This window comes from Haliotis rufescens, unplaced genomic scaffold (genome assembly GCF_023055435.1).
Source record: "Haliotis rufescens isolate VD_foot unplaced genomic scaffold, xgHalRufe1.0.p SCAF_10, whole genome shotgun sequence".
In the NCBI taxonomy this organism is placed as follows: Eukaryota; Metazoa; Mollusca; class Gastropoda; order Lepetellida; family Haliotidae; genus Haliotis; species Haliotis rufescens.
In genome coordinates this window covers 12,208,965-12,223,580 of record NW_025963780.1, presented here as the reverse complement: position 1 = coordinate 12,223,580, position 14,616 = coordinate 12,208,965, and positions in this window count along the sequence as shown.

Genomic DNA, 14,616 nt, shown 5'->3' with positions numbered 1-14,616 from the left:
GCCTCAAGTCATGAATTTTTATGCAATTGCGCCAATTTTTTTTATGTCGGTCGACCATGTAAGAATGCATCCACACACCAAATATTTTTGTTCGGAAACTAAAACTTTTGGGAATAGCTCTCATGGCGTAAAAGTGATGCATGTGAAAAAGTTGGAATCGCTGATGTATTTATAGTTCGGCCTCAAGTCATGAATTTTTATGCAATTGCGCCAATTTTTTTCATGTCGGTCGACCATGGAAGAATGCATCCACACACCAAATATTTTTGCTCGGAAACTAAAACTTTTGAGAATAGCTCTCATGGCGTAAAAGTCATGCATGTGAAAAAGTTCGAATCGCTGATGTATTTATAGTTCGGCCTCAAGTCATGAATTTTTATGCAATTGCGCCAATTGTTTTTATGTCGGTCGACCATGTAAGAATGCATCCACACACCAAATATTTTTGTTCGGAAACTAATACTTTTGAGAATAGCTCTCATGGCGTAAAAGTCATTCATGTGAAAAAGTTCGAATCGCTGATGTATTTATAGTTCGGCCTCAAGTCATGAATTTTTATGCAATTGCGCCAATTGTTTTTATGTCGGTCGACCATGTAAGAATGCATCCACACACCAAACATTTTTGTTCGGAAACTAATACTTTTGAGAATAGCTCTCATGGCGTAAAAGTCATGCATGTGAAAAAGTTCGAATCGCTGATGTATTTATAGTTCGGCCTCAAGTCATGAATTTTTATGCAATTGCGCCAATTTTTTTTATGAGGATCGACCATGTAAGAATGCATCCACACACCAAATATTTTTGTTCGGAAACTAAAGCTTTTGGGAATAGCTCTCATGGCGTAAAAGTCATGCATGTGAAAAGTTCGAATCGCTGATGTATTTATAGTTCGGCCTCAAGTCATGAATTTTTATGCAATTGCGCCAATTTTTTTATGAGGATCGACCATGTAAGAATGCATCCACACACCAAATATTTTTGTTCGGAAACTAATACTTTTGAGAATAGCTCTCATGGCGTAAAAGTCATGCATGTGAAAAAGTTCGAATCGCTGATGCATTTATAGTTCGGCCTGAAGTCATGAATTTTTATGCAATTGCGCCATTTTTTTTTATGTCGGTCGACCATGTAAGAATGCATCCACACACCAAATATTTTTGTTCGGAAACTAATACTTTTGGGAATAGCTCTCATGGCGTAAAAGTGATGCATGTGAAAAAGTTCGAATCGCTGATGTATTTATAGTTCGGCCTCAAGTCATGAATTTTTATGCAATTGCGCCAATTTTTTTCATGAGGATCGACCATGTAAGAATGCATCCATACACCAAACATTTTTGTTCGGAAAGTAATGCTTTTGAGAATAGCTCTCATGGCGTAAAAGTCATGCATGTGAAAAAGTTCGAATCGCTGATGTATTTATAGTTCGGCCTCAAGTCATGAATTTTTATGCAATTGCGCCATTTTTTTTTATGTCGGTCGACCATGTAAGAATGCATCCACACACCAAATATTTTTGTTCGGAAACTAATACTTTTGAGAATAGCTCTCATGGCGTAAAAGTGATGCATGTGAAAAAGTTCGAATCGCTGATGTATTTATAGTTCGGCCTCAAGTCATGAATTTTTATGCAATTGCGCCAATTTTTTTTATGTCGGTCGACCATGTAAGAATGCATCCACACACCAAATATTTTTGTTCGGAAACTAAAACTTTTGGGAATAGCTCTCATGGCGTAAAAGTGATGCATGTGAAAAAGTTGGAATCGCTGATGTATTTATAGTTCGGCCTCAAGTCATGAATTTTTATGCAATTGCGCCAATTTTTTTCATGTCGGTCGACCATGTAAGAATGCATCCACACACCAAATATTTTTGCTCGGAAACTAAAACTTTTGAGAATAGCTCTCATGGCGTAAAAGTCATGCATGTGAAAAAGTTCGAATCGCTGATGTATTTATAGTTCGGCCTCAAGTCAAGAATTTTTATGCAATTGCGCCAATATTTTTCATGTCGGTCGACCATGTAAGAATGCATCCACACACCAAATATTTTTGTTCGGAAACTAATACTTTTGAGAATAGCTCTCATGGCGTAAAAGTGATGCATGTGAAAAAGTTCGAATCGCTGATGTATTTATAGTTCGGCCTCAAGTCATGAATTTTTATGCAATTGCGCCAATTTTTTTTATGTCGGTCGACCATGTAAGAATGCATCCACACACCAAATATTTTTGTTCGGAAACTAAAACTTTTGGGAATAGCTCTCATGGCGTAAAAGTGATGCATGTGAAAAAGTTGGAATCGCTGATGTATTTATAGTTCGGCCTCAAGTCATGAATTTTTATGCAATTGCGCCAATTTTTTTCATGTCGGTCGACCATGTAAGAATGCATCCACACACCAAATATTTTTGCTCGGAAACTAAAACTTTTGAGAATAGCTCTCATGGCGTAAAAGTCATGCATGTGAAAAAGTTCGAATCGCTCATGCATTTATAGTTCGGCCTCAAGTCATGAATTTTTATGCAATTGCGCCAATTTTCTTTATGTCGGTCGACCATGTAAGAATGCATCCACACACCAAATATTTTTGTTCGGAAACTAAAACTTTTCAGAATAGCTCTCATGGCGTAAAAGTCATGCATGTGAAAAAGTTCGAATCGCTGATGTATTTATAGTTCGGCCTCAAGTCATGAATTTTTATGCAATTGCGCCAATTTTATTTATGAGGATCGACCATGTAAGAATGCATCCACACACCAAATATTTTTGTTCGGAAACTAATACTTTTGAGAATAGCTCTCATGGCGTAAAAGTCATGCATGTGAAAAAGTTCGAATCGCTCATGCATTTATAGTTCGGCCTCAAGTCATGAATTTTTATGCAATTGCGCCATTTTTTTTATGTCGGTCGACCATGTAAGAATGCATCCACACACCAAATATTTTTGTTCGGAAACTAATACTTTTGAGAATAGCTCTCATGGCGTAAAAGTCATGCATGTGAAAAAGTTCGAATCGCTGATGTATTTATAGTTCGGCCTCAAGTCATGAATTTTTATGCAATTGCGCCAATTTTTTTCATGAGGATCGACCATGTAAGAATGCATCCATACACCAAACATTTTTGTTCGGAAAGTAATGCTTTTGAGAATAGCTCTCATGGCGTAAAAGTCATGCATGTGAAAAAGTTCGAATCGCTGATGTATTTATAGTTCGGCCTCAAGTCATGAATTTTTATGCAATTGCGCCAATTTTTTTATGTCGGTCGACCATGTAAGAATGCATCCACACACCAAATATTTTTGTTCGGAAACTAAAACTTTTGAGAATATCTCTCATGGCGTAAAAGTCATGCATGTGAAAAAGTTCGAATCGCTGATGTATTTATAGTTCGGCCTCAAGTCAAGAATTTTTATGCAATTGCGCCAATATTTTTCATGTCGGTCGACCATGTAAGAATGCATCCACACACCAAATATTTTTGTTCGGAAACTAATACTTTTGAGAATAGCTCTCATGGCGTAAAAGTCATGCATGTGAAAAAGTTCGAATCGCTCATGCATTTATAGTTCGGCCTCAAGTCATGAATTTTTATGCAATTGCGCCAATTTTTTTTATGTCGGTCGACCATGTAAGAATGCATCCACACACCAAATATTTTTGCTCGGAAACTAAAACTTTTGAGAATAGCTCTCATGGCGTAAAAGTCATGCATGTGAAAAAGTTGGAATCGCTGATGTATTTATAGTTCGGCCTCAAGTCAAGAATTTTTATGCAATTGCGCCAATATTTTTCATGTCGGTCGACCATGTAAGAATGCATCCACACACCAAATATTTTTGTTCGGAAACTAATACTTTTGAGAATAGCTCTCATGGCGTAAAAGTGATGCATGTGAAAAAGTTCGAATCGCTGATGTATTTATAGTTCGGCCTCAAGTCATGAATTTTTATGCAATTGCGCCAATTGTTTTTATGTCGGTCGACCATGTAAGAATGCATCCACACACCAAATATTTTTGTTCGGAAACTAATACTTTTGAGAATAGCTCTCATGGCGTAAAAGTGATGCATGTGAAAAAGTTCGAATCGCTGATGTATTTATAGTTCGGCCTCAAGTCATGAATTTTTATGCAATTGCGCCAAATTTTTTCATGTCGGTCGACCATGTAAGAATGCATCCACACACCAAACATTTTTGTTCGGAAACTAATACTTTTGAGAATAGCTCTCATGGCGTAAAAGTCATGCATGTGAAAAAGTTCGAATCGCTGATGTATTTATAGTTCGGCCTCAAGTCATGAATTTTTATGCAATTGCGCCAATTTTTTTTATGAGGATCGACCATGTAAGAATGCATCCACACACCAAATATTTTTGTTCGGAAACTAATACTTTTGAGAATAGCTCTCATGGCGTAAAAGTCATGCATGTGAAAAAGTTCGAATCGCTCATGCATTTATAGTTCGGCCTCAAGTCATGAATTTTTATGCAATTGCGCCATTTTTTTTTATGTCGGTCGACCATGTAAGAATGCATCCACACACCAAATATTTTTGTTCGGAAACTAATACTTTTGGGAATAGCTCTCATGGCGTAAAAGTCATGCATGTGAAAAAGTTCGAATCGCTGATGTATTTATAGTTCGGCCTCAAGTCATGAATTTTTATGCAATTGCGCCAATTGTTTTCATGAGGATCGACCATGTAAGAATGCATCCACACACCAAATATTTTTGTTCGGAAACTAATACTTTTGAGAATAGCTCTCATGGCGTAAAAGTCATGCATGTGAAAAAGTTCGAATCGCTGATGTATTTATAGTTCGGCCTCAAGTCATGAATTTTTATGCAATTGCGCCAATTTTTTTCATGAGGATCGACCATGTAAGAATGCATCCATACACCAAACATTTTTGTTCGGAAACTAATGCTTTTGAGAATAGCTCTCATGGCGTAAAAGTCATGCATGTGAAAAAGTTCGAATCGCTGATGTATTTATAGTTCGGCCTCAAGTCATGAATTTTTATGCAATTGCGCCAATTTTTTTCATGTCGGTCGACCATGTAAGAATGCATGCACACACCAAATATTTTTGCTCGGAAACTAAAACTTTTGAGAATAGCTCTCATGGCGTAAAAGTCATGCATGTGAAAAAGTTCGAATCGCTCATGTATTTATAGTTCGGCCTCAAGTCATGAATTTTTATGCAATTGCGCCAATTGTTTTTATGTCGGTCGACCATGTAAGAATGCATCCACACACCAAATATTTTTGTTCGGAAACTAATACTTTTGAGAATAGCTCTCATGGCGTAAAAGTCATTCATGTGAAAAAGTTCGAATCGCTGATGTATTTATAGTTCGGCCTCAAGTCATGAATTTTTATGCAATTGCGCCAATTTTATTTATGAGGATCGACCATGTAAGAATGCATCCACACACCAAATATTTTTGTTCGGAAACTAATACTTTTGAGAATAGCTCTCATGGCGTAAAAGTCATGCATGTGAAAAAGTTCGAATCGCTCATGCATTTATAGTTCGGCCTCAAGTCATGAATTTTTATGCAATTGCGCCATTTTTTTTTATGTCGGTCGACCATGTAAGAATGCATCCACGCACCAAATATTTTTGTTCGGAAACTAATACTTTTGAGAATAGCTCTCATGGCGTAAAAGTCATGCATGTGAAAAAGTTCGAATCGCTGATGTATTTATAGTTCGGCCTCAAGTCATGAATTTTTATGCAATTGCGCCAATTTTTTTCATGAGGATCGACCATGTAAGAATGCATCCATACACCAAACATTTTTGTTCGGAAAGTAATGCTTTTGAGAATAGCTCTCATGGCGTAAAAGTCATGCATGTGAAAAAGTTCGAATCGCTGATGTATTTATAGTTCGGCCTCAAGTCATGAATTTTTATGCAATTGCGCCAATTTTTTTATGTCGGTCGACCATGTAAGAATGCATCCACACACCAAATATTTTTGTTCGGAAACTAAAACTTTTGAGAATATCTCTCATGGCGTAAAAGTCATGCATGTGAAAAAGTTCGAATCGCTGATGTATTTATAGTTCGGCCTCAAGTCAAGAATTTTTATGCAATTGCGCCAATATTTTTCATGTCGGTCGACCATGTAAGAATGCATCCACACACCAAATATTTTTGTTCGGAAACTAATACTTTTGAGAATAGCTCTCATGGCGTAAAAGTCATGCATGTGAAAAAGTTCGAATCGCTCATGCATTTATAGTTCGGCCTCAAGTCATGAATTTTTATGCAATTGCGCCAATTTTTTTTATGTCGGTCGACCATGTAAGAATGCATCCACACACCAAATATTTTTGTTCGGAAACTAAAACTTTTGGGAATAGCTCTCATGGCGTAAAAGTGATGCATGTGAAAAAGTTGGAATCGCTGATGTATTTATAGTTCGGCCTCAAGTCATGAATTTTTATGCAATTGCGCCAATTTTTTTCATGTCGGTCGACCATGTAAGAATGCATCCACACACCAAATATTTTTGCTCGGAAACTAAAACTTTTGAGAATAGCTCTCATGGCGTAAAAGTCATGCATGTGAAAAAGTTCGAATCGCTGATGTATTTATAGTTCGGCCTCAAGTCAAGAATTTTTATGCAATTGCGCCAATATTTTTCATGTCGGTCGACCATGTAAGAATGCATCCACACACCAAATATTTTTGTTCGGAAACTAATACTTTTGAGAATAGCTCTCATGGCGTAAAAGTCATGCATGTGAAAAAGTTCGAATCGCTGATGTATTTATAGTTCGGCCTCAAGTCATGAATTTTTATGCAATTGCGCCAATTGTTTTCATGTCGGTCGACCATGTAAGAATGCATCCACACACCAAACATTTTTGTTCGGAAACTAATACTTTTGAGAATAGCTCTCATGGCGTAAAAGTCATGCATGTGAAAAAGTTCGAATCGCTGATGTATTTATAGTTCGGCCTCAAGTGATGAATTTTTATGCAATTGCGCCAATTTTTTTTATGAGGATCGACCATGTAAGAATGCATCCACACACCAAATATTTTTGTTCGGAAACTAAAGCTTTTGGGAATAGCTCTCATGGCGTAAAAGTCATGCATGTGAAAAAGTTCGAATCGCTCATGTATTTATAGTTCGGCCTCAAGTCATGAATTTTTATGCAATTGCGCCAATTTTTTTTATGAGGATCGACCATGTAAGAATGCATCCACACACCAAATATTTTTGTTCGGAAACTAATACTTTTGAGAATAGCTCTCATGGCGTAAAAGTCATGCATGTGAAAAAGTTCGAATCGCTCATGCATTTATAGTTCGGCCTCAAGTCATGAATTTTTATGCAATTGCGCCATTTTTTTTTATGTCGGTCGACCATGTAAGAATGCATCCACACACCAAATATTTTTGTTCGGAAACTAATACTTTTGGGAATAGCTCTCATGGCGTAAAAGTCATGCATGTGAAAAAGTTCGAATCGCTGATGTATTTATAGTTCGGCCTCAAGTCATGAATTTTTATGCAATTGCGCCAATTGTTTTCATGAGGATCGACCATGTAAGAATGCATCCACACACCAAATATTTTTGTTCGGAAACTAATACTTTTGAGAATAGCTCTCATGGCGTAAAAGTCATGCATGTGAAAAAGTTCGAATCGCTGATGTATTTATAGTTCGGCCTCAAGTCATGAATTTTTATGCAATTGCGCCAATTTTTTTCATGAGGATCGACCATGTAAGAATGCATCCATACACCAAACATTTTTGTTCGGAAACTAATGCTTTTGAGAATAGCTCTCATGGCGTAAAAGTCATGCATGTGAAAAAGTTCGAATCGCTGATGTATTTATAGTTCGGCCTCAAGTCATGAATTTTTATGCAATTGCGCCAATTTTTTTCATGTCGGTCGACCATGTAAGAATGCATCCACACACCAAATATTTTTGCTCGGAAACTAAAACTTTTGAGAATAGCTCTCATGGCGTAAAAGTCATGCATGTGAAAAAGTTCGAATCGCTCATGTATTTATAGTTCGGCCTCAAGTCATGAATTTTTATGCAATTGCGCCAATTGTTTTTATGTCGGTCGACCATGTAAGAATGCATCCACACACCAAATATTTTTGTTCGGAAACTAATACTTTTGAGAATAGCTCTCATGGCGTAAAAGTCATTCATGTGAAAAAGTTCGAATCGCTCATGTATTTATAGTTCGGCCTCAAGTCATGAATTTTTATGCAATTGCGCCAAATTTTTTCATGTCGGTCGACCATGTAAGAATGCATCCACACACCAAATATTTTTGTTCGGAAACTAATACTTTTGAGAATAGCTCTCATGGCGTAAAAGTCATGCATGTGAAAAAGTTCGAATCGCTGATGTATTTATAGTTCGGCCTCAAGTGATGAATTTTTATGCAATTGCGCCAATTTTTTTTATGAGGATCGACCATGTAAGAATGCATCCACACACCAAATATTTTTGTTCGGAAACTAAAGCTTTTGGGAATAGCTCTCATGGCGTAAAAGTCATGCATGTGAAAAGTTCGAATCGCTGATGTATTTATAGTTCGGCCTCAAGTCATGAATTTTTATGCAATTGCGCCAATTTTTTTATGAGGATCGACCATGTAAGAATGCATCCACACACCAAATATTTTTGTTCGGAAACTAATACTTTTGAGAATAGCTCTCATGGCGTAAAAGTCATGCATGTGAAAAAGTTCGAATCGCTGATGCATTTATAGTTCGGCCTGAAGTCATGAATTTTTATGCAATTGCGCCATTTTTTTTTTTGTCGGTCGACCATGTAAGAATGCATCCACACACCAAATATTTTTGTTCGGAAACTAATACTTTTGGGAATAGCTCTCATGGCGTAAAAGTGATGCATGTGAAAAAGTTCGAATCGCTGATGTATTTATAGTTCGGCCTCAAGTCATGAATTTTTATGCAATTGCGCCAATTTTTTTCATGAGGATCGACCATGTAAGAATGCATCCATACACCAAACATTTTTGTTCGGAAAGTAATGCTTTTGAGAATAGCTCTCATGGCGTAAAAGTCATGCATGTGAAAAAGTTCGAATCGCTGATGTATTTATAGTTCGGCCTCAAGTCATGAATTTTTATGCAATTGCGCCAATTTTTTTATGTCGGTCGACCATGTAAGAATGCATCCACACACCAAATATTTTTGTTCGGAAACTAAAACTTTTGAGAATATCTCTCATGGCGTAAAAGTCATGCATGTGAAAAAGTTCGAATCGCTGATGTATTTATAGTTCGGCCTCAAGTCAAGAATTTTTATGCAATTGCGCCAATATTTTTCATGTCGGTCGACCATGTAAGAATGCATCCACACACCAAATATTTTTGTTCGGAAACTAATACTTTTGAGAATAGCTCTCATGGCGTAAAAGTCATGCATGTGAAAAAGTTCGAATCGCTCATGCATTTATAGTTCGGCCTCAAGTCATGAATTTGTATGCAATTGCGCCAATTTTTTTTATGTCGGTCGACCATGTAAGAATGCATCCACACACCAAATATTTTTGTTCGGAAACTAAAGCTTTTGGGAATAGCTCTCATGGCGTAAAAGTCATGCATGTGAAAAAGTTCGAATCGCTCATGTATTTATAGTTCGGCCTCAAGTCATGAATTTTTATGCAATTGCGCCAATTTTTTTTATCAGGATCGACCATGTAAGAATGCATCCACACACCAAATATTTTTGTTCGGAAACTAATACTTTTGAGAATAGCTCTCATGGCGTAAAAGTCATGCATGTGAAAAAGTTCGAATCGCTCATGCATTTATAGTTCGGCCTCAAGTCATGAATTTTTATGCAATTGCGCCATTTTTTTTTATGTCGGTCGGCCATGTAAGAATGCATCCACACACCAAATATTTTTGTTCGGAAACTAATACTTTTGGGAATAGCTCTCATGGCGTAAAAGTCATGCATGTGAAAAAGTTCGAATCGCTGATGTATTTATAGTTCGGCCTCAAGTCATGAATTTTTATGCAATTGCGCCAATTTTTTTCATGAGGATCGACCATGTAAGAATGCATCCATACACCAAACATTTTTGTTCGGAAACTAAAACTTTTGAGAATAGCTCTCATGGCGTAAAAGTCAAGCATGTGAAAAAGTTCGAATCGCTGATGTATTTATAGTTCGGCCTCAAGTCATGAATTTTTATGCAATTGCGCCAATTTTTTTCATGTCGGTCGACCATGTAAGAATGCATCCACACACCAAATATTTTTGTTCGGAAACTAAAACTTTTGAGAATAGCTCTCATGGCGTAAAAGTCATGCATGTGAAAAAGTTCGAATCGCTGATGTATTTATAGTTCGGCCTCAAGTCATGAATTTTTATGCAATTGCGCCAATTTTTTTCATGAGGATCGACCATGTAAGAATGCATCCATACACCAAACATTTTTGTTCGGAAACTAATACTTTTGAGAATAGCTCTCATGGCGTAAAAGTCATGCATGTGAAAAAGTTCGAATCGCTGATGTATTTATAGTTCGGCCTCAAGTCATGAATTTTTATGCAATTGCGCCAATTTTTTTATGTCGGTCGACCATGTAAGAATGCATCCACACACCAAATATTTTTGTTCGGAAACTAATACTTTTGGGAATAGCTCTCATGGCGTAAAAGTCATGCATGTGAAAAAGTTCGAATCGCTGATGTATTTATAGTTCGGCCTCAAGTCATGAATTTTTATGCAATTGCGCCAATTTTTTTCATGTCGGTCGACCATGTAAGAATGCATCCACACACCAAATATTTTTGTTCGGAAACTAAAGCTTTTGGGAATAGCTCTCATGGCGTAAAAGTCATGCATGTGAAAAGTTCGAATCGCTGATGTATTTATAGTTCGGCCTCAAGTCAAGAATTTTTATGCAATTGCGCCAATTTTTTTCATGTCGGTCGACCATGTAAGAATGCATCCACACACCAAATATTTTTGTTCGGAAACTAATACTTTTGAGAATAGCTCTCATGGCGTAAAAGTCATGCATGTGAAAAAGTTCGAATCGCTGATGTATTTATAGTTCGGCCTCAAGTCATGAATTTTTATGCAATTGCGCCAATTTTTTTTATGAGGATCGACCATGTAAGAATGCATCCACACACCAAATATTTTTGTTCGGAAACTAATACTTTTGAGAATAGCTCTCATGGCGTAAAAGTCATGCATGTGAAAAAGTTCGAATCGCTCATCCATTTATAGTTCGGCCTGAAGTCATGAATTTTTATGCAATTGCGCCATTTTTTTTTATGTCGGTCGACCATGTAAGAATGCATCCACACACCAAATATTTTTGTTCGGAAACTAATACTTTTGGGAATAGCTCTCATGGCGTAAAAGTCATGCATGTGAAAAAGTTCGAATCGCTGATGTATTTATAGTTCGGCCTCAAGTCATGAATTTTTATGCAATTGCGCCAATTTTTTTCATGAGGATCGACCATGTAAGAATGCATCCATACACCAAACATTTTTGTTCGGAAAGTAATGCTTTTGAGAATAGCTCTCATGGCGTAAAAGTCATTCATGTGAAAAAGTTCGAATCGCTGATGTATTTATAGTTCGGCCTCAAGTCATGAATTTTTATGCAATTGCGCCAATTTTCTTTATGTCGGTCGACCATGTAAGAATGCATCCACACACCAAATATTTTTGTTCGGAAACTAAAACTTTTGAGAATATCTCTCATGGCGTAAAAGTCATGCATGTGAAAAAGTTCGAATCGCTGATGTATTTATAGTTCGGCCTCAAGTCAAGAATTTTTATGCAATTGCGCCAATATTTTTCATGTCGGTCGACCATGTAAGAATGCATCCACACACCAAATATTTTTGTTCGGAAACTAATACTTTTGAGAATAGCTCTCATGGCGTAAAAGTCATGCATGTGAAAAAGTTCGAATCGCTCATGCATTTATAGTTCGGCCTGAAGTCATGAATTTTTATGCAATTGCGCCAATTTTTTTTATGTCGGTCGACCATGTAAGAATGCATCCACACACCAAATATTTTTGTTCGGAAACTAAAGCTTTTGGGAATAGCTCTCATGGCGTAAAAGTCATGCATGTGAAAAGTTCGAATCGCTGATGTATTTATAGTTCGGCCTCAAGTCAAGAATTTTTATGCAATTGCGCCAATTTTTTTCATGTCGGTCGACCATGTAAGAATGCATCCACACACCAAATATTTTTGTTCGGAAACTAATACTTTTGAGAATAGCTCTCATGGCGTAAAAGTCATGCATGTGAAAAAGTTCGAATCGCTGATGTATTTATAGTTCGGCCTCAAGTCATGAATTTTTATGCAATTGCGCCAATTTTTTTTATGAGGATCGACCATGTAAGAATGCATCCACACACCAAATATTTTTGTTCGGAAACTAATACTTTTGAGAATAGCTCTCATGGCGTAAAAGTCATGCATGTGAAAAAGTTCGAATCGCTCATCCATTTATAGTTCGGCCTGAAGTCATGAATTTTTATGCAATTGCGCCATTTTTTTTTATGTCGGTCGACCATGTAAGAATGCATCCACACACCAAATATTTTTGTTCGGAAACTAATACTTTTGGGAATAGCTCTCATGGCGTAAAAGTCATGCATGTGAAAAAGTTCGAATCGCTGATGTATTTATAGTTCGGCCTCAAGTCATGAATTTTTATGCAATTGCACCAATTTTTTTCATGAGGATCGACCATGTAAGAATGCATCCATACACCAAACATTTTTGTTCGGAAAGTAATGCTTTTGAGAATAGCTCTCATGGCGTAAAAGTCATGCATGTGAAAAAGTTCGAATCGCTGATGTATTTATAGTTCGGCCTCAAGTCATGAATTTTTATGCAATTGCGCCAATTTTCTTTATGTCGGTCGACCATGTAAGAATGCATCCACACACCAAAAATTTTTGTTCGGAAACTAAAACTTTTGAGAATATCTCTCATGGCGTAAAAGTCATGCATGTGAAAAAGTTCGAATCGCTGATGTATTTATAGTTCGGCCTCAAGTCAAGAATTTTTATGCAATTGCGCCAATATTTTTCATGTCGGTCGACCATGTAAGAATGCATCCACACACCAAATATTTTTGTTCGGAAACTAATACTTTTGAGAATAGCTCTCATGGCGTAAAAGTCATGCATGTGAAAAAGTTCGAATCGCTCATGCATTTATAGTTCGGCCTGAAGTCATGAATTTTTATGCAATTGCGCCAATTTTTTTTATGTCGGTCGACCATGTAAGAATGCATCCACACACCAAATATTTTTGTTCGGAAACTAAAACTTTTGGGAATAGCTCTCATGGCGTAAAAGTGATGCATGTGAAAAAGTTGGAATCGCTGATGTATTTATAGTTCGGCCTCAAGTCATGAATTTTTATGCAATTGCGCCAATTTTTTTCATGTCGGTCGACCATGTAAGAATGCATCCACACACCAAATATTTTTGCTCGGAAACTAAAACTTTTGAGAATAGCTCTCATGGCGTAAAAGTCATGCATGTGAAAAAGTTCGAATCGCTGATGTATTTATAGTTCGGCCTCAAGTCATGAATTTTTATGCAATTGCGCCAATTTTCTTTATGTCGGTCGACCATGTAAGAATGCATCCACACACCAAATATTTTTGTTCGGAAACTAAAACTTTTGAGAATAGCTCTCATGGCGTAAAAGTCATGCATGTGAAAAAGTTCGAATCGCTGATGTATTTATAGTTCGGCCTCAAGTCATGAATTTTTATGCAATTGCGCCAATTTTTTTATGAGGATCGACCATGTAAGAATGCATCCACACACCAAATATTTTTGTTCGGAAACTAATACTTTTGAGAATAGCTCTCATGGCGTAAAAGTCATGCATGTGAAAAAGTTCGAATCGCTCATGCATTTATAGTTCGGCCTCAAGTCATGAATTTTTATGCAATTGCGCCATTTTTTTTTATGTCGGTCGACCATGTAAGAATGCATCCACACACCAAATATTTTTGTTCGGAAACTAAAACTTTTGGGAATAGCTCTCATGGCGTAAAAGTGATGCATGTGAAAAAGTTGGAATCGCTGATGTATTTATAGTTCGGCCTCAAGTCATGAATTTTTATGCAATTGCGCCAATTTTTTTCATGTCGGTCGACCATGTAAGAATGCATCCACACACCAAATATTTTTGCTCGGAAACTAAAACTTTTGAGAATAGCTCTCATGGCGTAAAAGTCATGCATGTGAAAAAGTTCGAATCGCTGATGTATTTATAGTTCGGCCTCAAGTCATGAATTTTTATGCAATTGCGCCAATTTTCTTTATGTCGGTCGACCATGTAAGAATGCATCCACACACCAAATATTTTTGTTCGGAAACTAAAACTTTTGAGAATAGCTCTCATGGCGTAAAAGTCATGCATGTGAAAAAGTTCGAATCGCTGATGTATTTATAGTTCGGCCTCAAGTCATGAATTTTTATGCAATTGCGCCAATTTTTTTATGAGGATCGACCATGTAAGAATGCATCCACACACCAAATATTTTTGTTCGGAAACTAATACTTTTGAGAATAGCTCTCATGGCGTA